Here is a 13,855-nt window from a genome sequence, read left to right as displayed (position 1 = left end):
TGTGTGTGTGTGTGTGTGTGTGTGTGTGTGTGTGTGTGTGTGTTATCACACGTGGGTTTGCTTCTCTGAGCTGTAAATGTGAATTTTATTGAAATGTAAATGAAATTCACTGCTGGTGGAATTTCACTGGAGAGAAATCTCTTTAAAATAAATAATTGTTCTTCCAATCAAATATGGGCAAAAAAATTCTGCTTATTAATCAACAGTAATTTCTTAAGGGAGTATGTCAATATTTGATCATGTCGAAGGTGAAATCATATTTGATCCATACCTTAGATTGCACACAATAGCATTTGGCTGCAGTAAAGGCTTTTTGCACATTTGTGTGAACACATGCTGTGCGTGCGGCCATCATGCGTGGCTGAACAGGAAGTCTGAAGTGACAGTGAGGTCACGGGACGGATCGGGCCGGAGAGATTCTGAGTCGCTAGAGCTCCTTTGTGTTCCAGTTGCTCGACTCTCCACAGAAAATCAATCACCTCCAGGAAAACTGCAGACCTATTTACAGCATAACACCTGCCGGAAACAAAATGGTGCCATAGTTTCCAGAGAGCTGTGTGTGTATGTTTGGAAACACTGAGAAGAAGAGAGAATGAGAGGAGAGGACAGGAGAAAAGGAAAGGAGTTGAAATGGGAAGAGAGGAGAGCATATAAGAGGAGAGAATTAGAGGAGAGGTGGATAAAAGGACAGTGAAACCCCTGGATACAGTGAATAATAAGAACCCATGGGAGGAGAACAGATGGACGTTTAGAGTAATAGTGACAGAAGAAAGCGAATGAGAGGGAAGATTGGCAGACATGATGCCAAGACATTGTAGGGGACAGATACACACACACATACACTCACTGCTCATTAGGGTTGCATTTGATTGAAGTTTGGTGGGAATTTTAGAATATATTTGATTTATTTATTGTGTTTACCAGACCTGAGAGGCTTCTATTCTGAGTTCAGACATGAAGTTGATCTACTCTGAGATAAGACATGGGGTGGTTCTGTTCTGAAATCAGACCTGAGATGGTTCTGTCTTAAAATCAGACACACATGTATTCTGTTCTGAGATCAACCATGAGGTGAATCTGTTAAGGGTTGTAGTAGTTTTTCATGCCAATTTTGTGAAAAATCACTCAGCATCTTTGGGGTTTTGATTTCAGAAGAATAGACTTTATTATCACACAATAAAGCCGAGTTGCCTACGGTGAAACCACAGTACCAACAACAACAACTGAACCATCTCTGGTTTGGTTTTACTTAAATTCACCTCCTCAAACAAGGTGGGGTTACACGCATTATCTATCATGCTCTTCATTGACTCTGGTCTTGACCATATTAAGAAGTAACAGAAAGTCCTTTGGAAGAGATCAATTCTCCCCCCTAAGTAATGCTATTTATGTTTCTGCACACACAGTCAGATAGTCAAACATATATGAGCACATATTCATCACGTCACAGTAAACTGCATGTTTGCCCCTCAGACATAACTGTGGTATAAATCAACAATGTTTTCATTAATTATTCCTGATTAACTTGATAAAAATATACTACAGGGTTCAGACCCAAGTTGGTTCTTTTCTGAGATTAGACCTGATGTGGCCCTGTTCTGAGTTCAGACCTGACATGCTTCTTTTCTGAGATCAGACCCGATGTGGTTCTGTTCTAAGATTGGACCCATGGTGCCTCTGTTCTGAGATCAGACCTGAGGTTGTACTATTCTTAGATTGTACATGTGGTAGTTAGACTTCAGATGCTTCTGTCCTATATCAGTCCTGTGTTTTTGTTTTTCTACTCTTAGAAAATATCTTGCAGTTGAGTTTCACATCTTCACATGTAGATGATAGAGCGAGAGAGGAGCAGGAGGGAGGGTTTGGTCTCCAGGGTTCAGGCCTGCTCCTTTTGTCTCTATTTTTAGCAGCTGTAGAAACTTCTGGAAATGTAAGCTGAAGCTGTTTTCTGTAACCTGCTCTGCTCAGCTTGCGGTCTCAGCTGTTTTAAGGGACCTAATGCATTTCTCATTTTAATTTACCGTTTTTGGTAATAATAAACACCTGTGCTGATGACTTGAGAAAATACTGGCCTCATAAGGATTTAAAGGTTTAATTACATAATCAAGCTAATGCATGTAGCTTCTGTGACCACTTTACAGGACCATTTTACAACATTGGGACCTTCAACCGGGAGGCCGTGGCAGCTGATTATTGTTTGATCTCAAAACATAAAAAATAAAAATTAAGTTAATGTCAATTAAAGTTCAGCTGAAGGTTTCATTGTTCCTCCCACATGAAATTGTATTAAAGTATATGACTGTGCATCAGTAATTATTATTTGAATGGCTTTTTAATATAAGCATTAACATTTTTAAAGAAAATAATTAATTACCTGACATGCCTGTTATTAATCAGATTATACACAATCACACATTAATAATAATAATGATGATAATTCCAAAAATATTTTTTCTTAATCACAATTAACACATTTACACAACACAAACAACAGCACTTCCCTGTCTGTGATGGAGTAAAATGATGGAGAAATGAGCTCTTAGCACTTTTTAATGTACAAAACAACCCCAGATGGGACTTGTGATTGAAACCATGTATTTTTCAGGCTCATTTTAATTACCACAGAAGCACAACAAATCTTAACTATCACCAAAATGCAGAATGAGACATTTTTGTCTGCAAGAGCTTTTCATGGCGAGTTCAAAGTGGCATTTTACACCCTGACGTGAATCATGAATGCAGCTTCACGATTGCTGTAACAAAGCAGATAGTCACAGTCTACTACTGGCAAATTAATATTGTGGAGGATGAGAGTTTAAGAGATATAATGTGCATTGCAATGAAAATGCAACCTATGGTGGTACTAGTTTTTTTCAATTAATCAAACTCCCACTTAGACTTTGGGGAATGTTTAATGTTACTTGATGCATTGTCAAGTCAAGTCAATTCAATTTTATTTGTATAGCACCTTTCACAACACACATCGTTTCAAAGCAGCTTTACAGAAGATCAGCATTAACTGAAGATAAAACTGTAATGTCTATAATGTTGATGAGTCATCATTGTGTAATTATTTTTGTACATAATTATCAATCGTATTTTATCTAAGTTAAATAACCCCAATTACCCCTGTGAGCAAGCCGAAGGCGACTGTGGCAAGGAACACATAAGATGTTGGTTAATGGGAGAAAATTAATCTTGGGAGAAACCAGACTCACTGTGGGGGCCAATTCCCCTCTGACTAACATCATGAATTTAATGCCAATATTAATTATATAGTGCAAAATTATTAAATTAATTAAGTGTTAAGGGACAGTGTTTAAACATCGATTGTGTTTGAACTGTAAGATTAATGACTAATGTCTTTGAAGTTCATCCTGGATTAACTGCAGAAGTTCACATTGATTTAATTGTCCTTGTTAATTGGCTGATGAAGGCTTTTTTTGGTAACTGAGTGTTGTCCATCAATAGACCGAGGTGATGCAGGCAGAGATCAGTGATGTGAAACGATGTTCAACCTGGCCGGTAATTTGGTGAGGTTCGGTGTGGTCCATCCTAAATCCAAGGTTCAGACAATGGCATATGAAGTATCTCATGTCTTAAGGTTGGAGTTGGCATCAGTTCATCCTCTGAAGTCCATCATAATAGACTGAAGTGATGTTTGGCTGGCACCGGCTGCATTTAATCATCATCATTCAGCGACATGTAGCAGTGGAGTCCAACACAAAGCAGGAATGGTGCTGGATCCAGCTGGTTCTAGTGACCTCAGGATAGGAGTCCCGAGGTTGAGACAGGGAAACAAATGAAATAATATAAGAGTAGATGCCATAAAATTTATTGCAGAGTTATAAATCATTATCAATGTTTCTGTTTTCTGGTTCCTGCAGACTAAACTAAAGTGGCCTAATTGTGGGTTGGAGGATAAATTAGGTGTATGCCTGGCTAAATAGATGAGACTTCAGTATAGACTTAAACTGAGTGAGTGTGTCTGAGTCCCGAACAGTGTTAGGGAGACTATTCCATAGTTTAGGAGCCAAATATGAAAAGGATCTTCCTCCTTTAGTGGATTTTGATATTCTAGGAACTATTAACAGGCCAGAATTTTGCGATCGTAATGAACGTGATGGAATATAGCGTGGTAGATTATTTATTAATCTTGCTGGACATTCTCCCAGTAATGCATTACAATAATCTAGTTTTGAGGTCATGAATTAATTAATTAGTTTTTCGGCATCAGCAACAGAGATGTGCCTTAATTTAGCAATATTTCTTAGGTGGAGGAATGCTGTGCTACAAACATTGGTAATTTGATTTTCAAAGGACAGATTGGTATAAAATATAACACCTAAGTTCTTCACTGTTGAAGATGATGTAACAGAACATCCATTGAGAGTCAAATTATATTTTAGCGGCTTATTTTTAAGAGTTTTTTGGTCCAATAATTAGTACCTCTGTTTTGTCAGAATTGAGTAGAAGGAAATGTCTGGCCATCCAATCTTTTATTTCATTGATACACTCTGTAGCGCTCCATACTTTAATTTTGTTTGGTCTGACAATTCCTCATTTACATAGACAAAGTGATAGCAGTCTGCTAAATAGGACCTAAACCATGCTAATGCCTACATAATTCTCTAGCCTATTCAAGAGAATGTCTAGATCTATCTTTTTTGTTATTTCATCAAATTCTTCTGGGCTTTGGGGTTTATTGAGTGTATGAGATAGATCTGGAAGATTATTAGTGAAGCTATCTTTAGTGGTCGAAAGAAGTGTGGTGTAGATTGAGTAACATTAGCTGATCGTAGCATACAAGAGACGAGTTAATGATCAGAAATGTCATCGCTCTGCTGCAGAATTTCTATATTATCAACATCAACACTATATGACAGAATTAAATCTAGTGTATGATTATGGTGATGAGTTTGTCCTGTTACATTTTGTCTGACTCCAAGAGAGTTCAGAATATCGATAAACGATAATCCCAATGTATCATTTTAATTATCTCTGTGAATGTTGAAGTCACCAACAATTAAAGCTCTATCTACAGTAACTACAAGATCTGATAAAAAGTTTGAAAATTCACCAAGGAAATCAGAATAAGGCCCGGGTGATCTATACATTGTAGCAAGGACAAACGATGACAGAGATTTTTTATTTATATCTGATGGTGTCACATGAAGCATTATTAGTTCAAAAGACTTACATTTATATCCTGTCCTCTGAGTAACACCAAAAACTTCACTGTAAATTGTAGCAACACCTCCTCCTCGACCCTTCAGACGAGGCTCATGTTTATAACAATAAACTGGGGGAGTAGATTCATTTAAACTAATATATTCATCCGGTTTAAGCCAGGTTTCAGTCAAACAGAGCGCATCCAATCTATGATCTGTAATCATTTCATTAACAATTAGTGCTTTGGTAGAAAGATATCTAATGTTTAGTAGCCCTCTGTTTATATATTTATTTTTAATTTGTTTGCTTTGTTCAATTTTGACCTGAATAGCATTTTTTCTAAACAATTTAGTGAATGTTTTGTGGTTGGTAGTTCGGGGAACAGACACAGTCTCTATGAGATATCTAGGAGATACTATCTCTATGTGTTGTAGTTTATTTGACCTGTGGGATGTCTCAAGTCAGCTAGCAGACGTTTGGATTAACCAGTTGGTCTGCTTCCTGACCTGGGCCCCAGTTAGTCAAATACTATAATTATTATGACTATAAGCCCAATTACTATATAGGATAGTGGCACCTTCCCTGTAGGGTTGGAGTCTGTCTCTCTTTAGCAGGTCATGTATACCCCCAAAACTCTTCCAATTATCTATAAATCCCATTTTATTCTCCAGACACCACTCAGACATCCAGCTATTCAGTGACACTAATCTACAATAAACCTCGTCACCACGATGAGCATGGAAGGGACCAGAGCATATTACAGTGTCTGACATCGTTTTTGCGAATTCACACATCTTATCTTAAGTGATCTTTACATTATCTTTAGTGATCTCCAACTGACGAAGCCGAACATTGTTAGTGACGACATGATTAACAATTTTAGAAAACCTACGTTTAGCATTAGCCAAAACTTGTAAATTTGATTTGATGTCAGATGCTCTGGCACCCGAAATGCAATTAACAATAGTGGCTGGAGGCTCTATTTCCACATTTCTGACAATAGAATCACCAATAACAAGGGCTCTTTCAACACGATTCTCAGTTGGTGCATCACTGAGTGTGGAGAATCGATTGGAAACCCTAATAGGAACGGGAGAGTGGTGTCTCTTTGCTGAGTGAGTATGCCACCGAGACGTTACCCAAATGCCCTGCTGCAGGGGATCTACAGCCAGAACCAAAGTGTTTATGTTGCTCTCTGTACTATTCGCATCCGAAACAGCATCTACCAGCTTCTCTTGCTCACTGACCTCTACTAGCGTTCGGATGTGTGTCTCTAACTCATTAACCTTCTCTGTCAGCCTGACTAATTCCTTACATTTATCACATGTGAATCCCTCACTTTTGATGGAGGAGGCTATTGTAAACATGTGTCATGCAATGCAGGAAGAAATATCATGAGCGGATGCCATGACTTACCGCATATTGTTTGTTGTTGTTGGTTGTTCCTGAGCCGTGAGGTTTTGAGACTGATGCAATAATCTGTTTAACACAGAGGAGAAAAACGGGTGCATGCTGAAAAATGCATGCAGTTTAATCGTGATAAAAATAGAAAGCGGATGGAGGTGGAATATGCACGCAGTTGAATCACGATAAGAGAATAATGTGAGGGAAATTCCAATGTGCGCTTATAATTGGCAGATGTTAAGGATTAAAGGCTGAAAACAGATGTAAAAGCAATGTAGCAGGCTACAATCACAGACTCGAGCTTGGCGCCAGCAGCAACAGGTAAAATACATGCAGATGAAACAGTAAAAAAGGGGAAAAACCTGAAACGCGGTAAAATGACAAAGGATAAAACGATGAACGTAGTCCAGTGACATATATATACTGTATATACATTATATTAGGGCTGTCGATTTAAAGCGTTAATTCAGTGCGATTAATTATCTAAAAAATAATGTGTTAAAGAAATGTATGCAATTAATCATGTCCCCAGACCGTTATAAGGAATATTACGCTTCGACAGCCTAAAAGAGTGTATATTCTTGCAAATAAAAGAGTATATGTTCATGGACAGTTCATGTTCTCACTGCAAGAACATGGCCATGTCAACGTTGCCACCCCAGCGGCTCCCCGCCTCGGTCCTTCTACCTACGGGTATGAGGCCTTGTCGGTTAGCACTGGGGACGTTTTGGGGACCCCATGGGAGCTGCTCCGCCAGGTAACCCAGAATGAGTTAATCTCAGGACGAGTCCGCGATCTCATTCAGGGCTTGTGAAGTGGATGAGATCTCGATTGCAGCATCGGAGAGCGGGCTGGTCCAGTCTGACGCGGAGGACTCAACTGGGCTCCCACCTTCGGGTGTTGTCGCCCAGTCGCAGTCCGATGCGGAGCTGGACGACATGCTTGACCAGGCGGCTGCAAGCGTCGGGCTGGATTGGAAGCCTCCACCCTACCCTGAACCCTCGTGGTTTGACGATTGGTTCCTGGGCTCAGAGCGCCGTTCATGGCCGCACCCCGCCCTGGTCCCTTTCTTCCCGCAATTACATGACGAGCTCACAAGGTCATGGGGGGCACCTTTTACTGCTCAGGCCCGATCTCTGAGCTCCTCTGCTCTCACTATCCTCAGTGTTGTGGCTGCCAGGGGATAATCAGCAATTCCCCTGGTGGATAAGGCATTTGCGGTGCACCTGTGCCTGCAAAATTTCGCCACCTGGTGGAAAATTCCGAGACGCCCGTCCAGGGCCTGTAGGTTTACGTCATCACTGGACGCATAGCGTGGACTCTTGGGCAGGCGATATCCACCATGGTGGTCCAGGAGTGACACCTATGGCTCATCTTGTAGGCTGACAAGGTACAGTTCCTTGACGCCCCTGACTCTCAGGTTGGACTATTGACTCGGCTGTTTGATTCAGTTCACCAGGCATCTTCCCGGGGTAACCGAGTTCTACAGCCCCTACTTCATCGTACCCAATAAAGGCAGTGGGCTGCGGCCAATCTTGGACCTGTTAATACTGAACCGGGCCTTGTACAGACTGACGTTCAAGATGCTGATGCACAAATGCATTTTAGCAAGTGTCCGGCATCAAGATTGGTTTGCGGCAGTAGACCTGAAGGATGTGTACTTCCACGTCACTATTTTACCTCGGCACAGGCCCTTTCTGTGGTTGGCCTTCGAGGGCCAGGTGTACCAGTACAAGGTCCTCTCATGCGATCTGTCCCTGTTGCCTCGCATCTTCCCTTGCCCTGCTAAGGGAGGTGGGCATCCACATCCACAACTACCTTGATGACTTGCTGATCCAAGCTCACTCTCAAGACTTGTTGTGTGCATACAGGGACCTGATGCTCAGGCACCCCAGCTGTGTTCACAAGGTCGTGAATGTCCTTCCTCATTAGCCCTGTGGCAGGCGAGTTAGTGGAGAAACTCGATGCCGGCCCAGTACGTGTGCTATTTGGCCCTGTAATGGTGTAGGTGCTCCACATGCACTGGTTGCCTGTTTTTAACCCTGTTTGACATATCTTTCACGAGTTGGTTTCCCCGTTCGTCTTCCTTGGACAGAGATCCTCTCTGCCACCGGTCGCCATGTTTTTAGAACTTCATCCCCTCTGGGTAGGACCTACCATGGGGACTTCGCCACATGTGACTTACAAGACTCAGTAAGACCATGTGACATAATTCCACACAATTGTCAGTGGTCTCTGCGGAATCTTCCCCTTGGGAATAGACCCCCCCCCACCCCCGATGCGGCCACTTATGACTCCTTATGGCCATGGCTGGGGCGGCCTGTCCCCATTTTTTGCAGTCGACTTCTCCCAGAGGTGCAGGGGACCATGCGACGCTCATAGGAGCGTTGAGGGAGGTTACGTGACGGCCAATGGTTTTCCCGTCTCACACTGCCAGTCCACGTATCATGGTTCAGCTAGTTGTGGTGTTTTGTATAGGGACTCCTAGTGTCACTACATCGACACAACGTTGACTTAGTGACAGATAGGGAATGTCCTGGTTACTTTCATAACCTCCATTCCCTGATGGAGGGAACAAGGCCTGTCTCGAGCGAGACCCTGTCTCGGCTCCTCAGCACAAAACTGGAATGAGTAATTGCGAGCCAGCTCCTTTTATACCCGTATATCAGGGGGAGTGGCATGCAAATTCCACTCACCAATTCCTATTGGCCTTTTCTCAAAGATCAGAGTTTTTAGGGCTCCCCAGGGTGACCCCTAATGTCACTACATCGACACAATGTCTTGTTCCCTCCATCATAGAAGGAGGGAACAATACAGTTTCCAAAATTAACCAGGACGTTAGCAGGAGCATTAAGCGAAACTTACCGTATAGGCAACGCATAGCTGTACAAAGAGAAATTTACCAGCAGCAGACAGTGCAAGATGTAAGTTCTTGCATTCAAACACAGCTTGATGGAGCGCAAATCCAAACACAGGGATCTCAAGATGTGTTTTTATATGTTTCAAACTATGTTTAACTTGACACTGAGACCTAAAAACTATTTGTTTATGACTTGACGCAACCAAAGTGAGACTCCAAAATGTCGGTCTGACTCCGGTGTACATTGATGCGTCTTTAAACAAGCTTTTATAATAAATCAGGGACTGAATGACAACTTCAGTTATAAAATAGATTGCTATGGACTGACCAATAATTGGCTTATGTTTAATAATATGGAAACAAACAACATATTTGATTCTACTGCCAATTTTTGTATTGTCTTATCAATGCTTTACTCGTCTGCCACAGTAATGTAATACATTTTATTTATATAATACATTTAATTAACTAATACATTTTAAGTATTTGTATTTTATATATATATATATATATTTATATAAACGTTCTGATATTTTATATATATATATATATGTGCATCGCGTGATATGAGCGTGAAGCAATCTTCTGTGTTCCGCAACTGCTTTCAAGGCCTTGAATAACATATAACGTGCCGGTGGACACGCGTAGGGAGCGGTGGTACTGTACGCATCAACTGCTGTATGTTTGAAGCTGCTCTTGAACTTGGTGCTCACAGAAACAAAAATGTATGATGCTCTTCATGTTGTGCTGTATCATTTTAAATGCATTCAGGGACTGGCCATCAGGACCACCGTGACTTTTTCTGGTCGAGTGGTGGGCAACTCAAAATACTGACAAAATGATGCTACATGATTAAACCGCACTACTATTAAACTGCATCTAACTAGTAAGAATCTGGTGGGGAGTCTAGTGGTTCAACACAACACAGAGTGGGACCTGTCTCTTTTAACCACATAGCACTTAATTGATCATTAATTTGACAAATGTCCATTTATTGACAGAGAGACAGACAGACAGACAGATAGATAGATAGATAGATAGATGGATGTTAAATAAGTTCATCAATTAAACTGTAAATCTTTCTCTCTAATTACCATCCTTTTAAAAGCCTTCAGTGGAATCATGCTGTGTCTCTGTGAATGTGATTGCTGATTTTTTATTCTGATATCTATTGGACATTTATTGAGTGTGCCTTTAATGATCCAAAGCTCAGGGAAGCTTTTAAAAGATCTGAAGAGAAGCACCGCTCCTGCCTGTTTGCTGCCGGTAATTGGAAACTCTACATTGAACTGGGTGCATTTTGTAAAAGAGAGAGAGCGAGATGTTGAGAATATTGCGAAATAAAACTTCAGCAGATACAGAACATCAGTGTGTTTGGGGGAACTTTTTTAGATGTGGTTGAGAGAGTGAATTTCTGTCTTGTTAGAAAGGTTTATTTCAAGAAGACAGAATTATCGCAACGGTCTGTGTTTGTTTTTGTAGTGAGGTCCAAAAGTCTGGCCAGATTTCAGCCCCCCATTCAATGTAATATCATGACAAAAAGCAGCCAGTGTTGTATTAAAAATGTTTCCTTCTGTGTTTCATGGAGAAAAAAGGTCATACAGATTTGGAACAAAATAGCCATGTTTCCCCTATCGGACCGGTACAAGCCAGGGCTATCAACTGGCCAGCCAGGGCCAATAACCTCGGGCCTCGAGCCGCAAGACCGTAGTTGATCTGTGTTCAAGCCTTAATGCCAATAGCCCCGCAGCGTTGCACTAAAACCCTCCGTTAATACGCTGCCCTTGTGCCAACGTCACACACCTCGGCCATTCTACAAGCAACACGGAAGCTCAAGCTGAGGTATAATGTTATTTATTTATCTAAAATATTGAGTTTATCTTGAATGTAAAAATTAGCTAGCTAGCAAGAAAAATAGCGATAACAGCGGGACAATGTCCCAGCACACCCTCTATGAAAGTTCACTGAACCATGGAAAGTAATTTCTTTGGGCACCAATTTGTCCATTGTTTTTTTTTGTTTGTTTGTATTTTTATTAACATTTTATTGAATCCATACACCAAAGCCAATCAACACAACATAAAATACAGAATCAGTTATATAAATTAAAACCCCTCCCCCCGAACCCCATCATCACAATGGTCTCTTACAAGAGACTTCCTATTAAACAAATCCCACTTTCCCAACCTTCTGTAGATTGCCTCCTCAAATGCTGCAACCTCACTCATCTCTCCGCACCACTCCTAAAACGAGGGTGTCCTAGCCATCATCCACCCCCTGAGTATTATTCTCCAGGCCAGGACCCAACCTCTTAAAATGAATGACCTCCCCATCACCCAGAATGCAGAGTCTGGGGCAAAATGAAAACCGTATGTCCAACACATCACACATAAATCCCTGAATCTTAAACCAAAATTCCTGTATTTTAACACATCCCAAAAAAAACATGGGTTGTGTCCCCGTCTTCTGATTGGCATCACTAGCAGGTGGGTGTGCCTTTAAGACCAAGTCTGTACAATCTAGTGGGGGGTCCAATATAATCGATTCAAAATCTTAAATTGCATCAGATGTACCCTAGAATCTCTAGATGCAGACTTAATGTTTTTTAGTATCTTAGGCCACACTCCCTCCTCCAATACCAAGGTTAAATATTTCTCCCATAATCTCTTGTGAGAAGTTGAACCTCCGTCCCCCAGACTCTGAATTAACAGGGAGTAATACACTGATGCCTCATGACCTTTTCCAAAAGACGTTATCACCACTTCTAGAGTATCTGACCTTTTAGGGGGTGTATGCTACTCAAAACAATAGTACAGAGCAGGTGGCGCAGCTGTAAGTACCTGAAGAACTGAGATCTAGGAATCCTAAAATGTTGGACCAAATTTTCAAACAATCTCAGCCCACCACTCTCATATATGTCACAGAGTGTATTAACACCCCTCTCAATCCACGCCGACCAGCAGAAAGGGGACTCACCAATACTCAACTTTGGGTTTAGCCATATGCTCAAGGTATTATTTAAATAACTGTCTGAATTAAAATCTCCGGACACATTTGTCTATACCGTGTGCAGATGCGATATAACGGGGTGCGATTTAACTTCTCCAATTAGTTGAATAGAAAGGCTTTGTAATAGTAAAATAGGGGCAATAACTTTCTGTTCAATTCCAAACAAGTGAGGGGCTCTCTCAGCTGGAAGTGACCAGTGAGCTAGAAATCTGAGACCGAATGCATAACAATAAAACAAAATTTTGGGTAGGCCAAGCCCACCTTTGTCTATCAGCCTATGTAACTTAGTGAAATTTAACATGGGACACTTTCCATTCCAAATGAAGGACTTCGCTATACAATCAAATTGTTTGAAATAAGAGAGGGGTACATCTACAGGGAGATGTCCAGTTGAATTTTGGTATACAACTAATTTTAATAACATTAACCTTCACAATCATAGATAAATGCAATGAAGCCCACCTGCCCACATCACTCGAAAACCTTTTTATTAAAGGGTCAAAATTAGCTAAACTGACTAAATCGCATCAATAATTTAGCTGGGAATAAAATGCCCAAATACTTAATGCCCCGTTTGGGCCATTGAAAGGTGCCTGGCCGAAAAGCTTTTTTTCTCAGTACACTATCAGAGCCAAAGCTTCAGATTTAGACCAATTGTATCCTGAGAATTTAGAAAAGGAATAAATAATTCTGTGGAGGCAAGGCATAGATCTAGTGGGGTCGGAGACGAATAATAAAATATCATCTGCGTAAAGTAAAAGCTTATGCGCCACCCCTCCCGCCATCACCCCTGGAAAATCATCCTCCTTTCTTATCACGGCTGCTAATGGACAGAACAATTATGGAGACAGGGCAACCCTGACGAGTGCCCCTATCCAGAGTGAAATAATCTGAAATTAATCCATTTGTTTGCACCGCCACTACAGAATGTCTATAAAGTAACTTAATCCATCCAATAAAAGTATTTATGAACCCGTATTTTCCAGCATTTTAAAAAGATAATCCCATTCTACCATATCAAACGGCTTTTGGCATCAAGTGGGATGGCAGCGACCGGATTCTGGTCATTCTGGTCATCTGACCACATGATATTGATGAGATGCCTGATTTTATCACAAGAGGTACGGCCCCTAATAAACCCACCTGATCTATATGTATAAGAGATGTCACAACTTAATTGGTTAGCCAGAATTTTTGCCAAAATGTTTATATCTAGCTGGATCAGGGAAATTGGACGGTAACTTTTACAGTAAAAAGTCTGCATAAACTTCTAACAAAAGTGGAGCCAGTTCTGTAGCATAAGATCTAAAAAACTCAGTGTAAAGCCATCTGCCCCCAGAGCCTTGCCAGCAGGCAGGGCCTTAATTACCTCGTCAAGCTCTTCCAAGGTTATCTCAGATTCAAGATAAT

Source organism: Xyrauchen texanus, chromosome 2 (genome assembly GCF_025860055.1).
Source record: "Xyrauchen texanus isolate HMW12.3.18 chromosome 2, RBS_HiC_50CHRs, whole genome shotgun sequence".
In the NCBI taxonomy this organism is placed as follows: domain Eukaryota; kingdom Metazoa; phylum Chordata; class Actinopteri; order Cypriniformes; family Catostomidae; genus Xyrauchen; species Xyrauchen texanus.
This window is presented reverse-complemented; position numbering follows the sequence as displayed.